Raw genomic sequence first — 1370 nt, forward strand, 5'->3', positions numbered from 1 at the left:
CCCTTTCTTGGCTGAACCCAGCACAGTTTTATTGTTTCAGAAGAGGTAGTTCAGCAAGCTACTCTGACAGAAGAGCATGTGCACAGACGGTTCCTGCAGGGGCTGGCATGGCAGCTTAGTAGAATGGTGAGGACAGGACTGGACAACCCTGGCCTGCAAGACTCCAGATAGATTGCTGCGCTTAAATCTAGTGCTACGTGAATCCGATGCTGTGTGAAGAGTGTGTATGGTTTACACGAAGTTTAAAATCACTAGAGAGAACTGGAAACTGCCAGACAGATCAGAGGAGGGTAACTTTTAGGAAGGCGCCTCTATTTAGAGGATAGGCATTGTTTACCTAATGATGCACAAAAGCAAAGACTTTGTGACATTTAATTTACTGATATACAACCAAACTGACAAGCTGATAGACTGTGGCAGAGGATCCATAATTCCACATTCATGTCAAAATTGCTTAGCCAGCCTAAAACATACATTTCTGCCAAGTAACTAACCAACAAGTAGACGTAAAATAACACCTCTAATTGTGCACTGATTTTGTGACCTTGGTTTCTTATTTTTATTTTATTATTGTATTATTAGACATGGCATCAGTGCCTAAAAGATCCAGTAATGGAGCAGAGGCCTACCATGTCAGGGACCATACAAAACCAGCATAAAGACAGAGCCCACAATATGCAGCGCTAAAAATGTATTTATAGTTGATCTTTACTCACTGCTCAAACCTTTGTAACCCTGATCTGTAACTTGTATTTAATTTTATGCAATTCACTTTTTATTTAGCTGGGATCCATGCATACTATTCTAACAACATCTAAAAACCTGTCTTGGTTCTGCAAGACAGATGCTGAACTGTCACTTGACTGCTTTGCCAAGTCAACTTTGTATGCAGAGAAGCAATTTTACTTCACTAAGGATCTAAGCCAGCTCCAGCGATATTTACACTGAGCCTTTGCTATAAATTCTTGGGGGGAATAATTAAAAAAGGCACTCATTTACAGAAAGTGAGTTACTGTTGACACTGAATTATCAGATAAGTTTTTCAATACTTCCTTTTCCTGACACTCAGACAGTCCTGAACTACGGCTACAGCAAAGAATCCAAAGCACTGGGACAAGTCTTGGAAAAAACAAAGTACACAGCTAGCATGTCAATGATTTGTCATCTTTCATCTGATCACTTACAGTACGATAGTCAATATCCATTTCCTTCCATCCAACCTCGAGTTTTAGATAAATTTTCCTTTTCTTAGTATTACAGTAGACAAGCCATAGTTGCAGCAATCCTAACCTGGTTTGTTATATAACGCTTCCCGCGTCTTGTGCGACATAGGCCTTCCCTTCACATTCATATTGTTTTAAACTACCTAC

Source organism: Eurypyga helias, unplaced genomic scaffold, assembly GCF_000690775.1.
Source record: "Eurypyga helias isolate BGI_N326 unplaced genomic scaffold, ASM69077v1 scaffold22905, whole genome shotgun sequence".
Lineage (NCBI taxonomy): Eukaryota > Metazoa > Chordata > Aves > Eurypygiformes > Eurypygidae > Eurypyga > Eurypyga helias.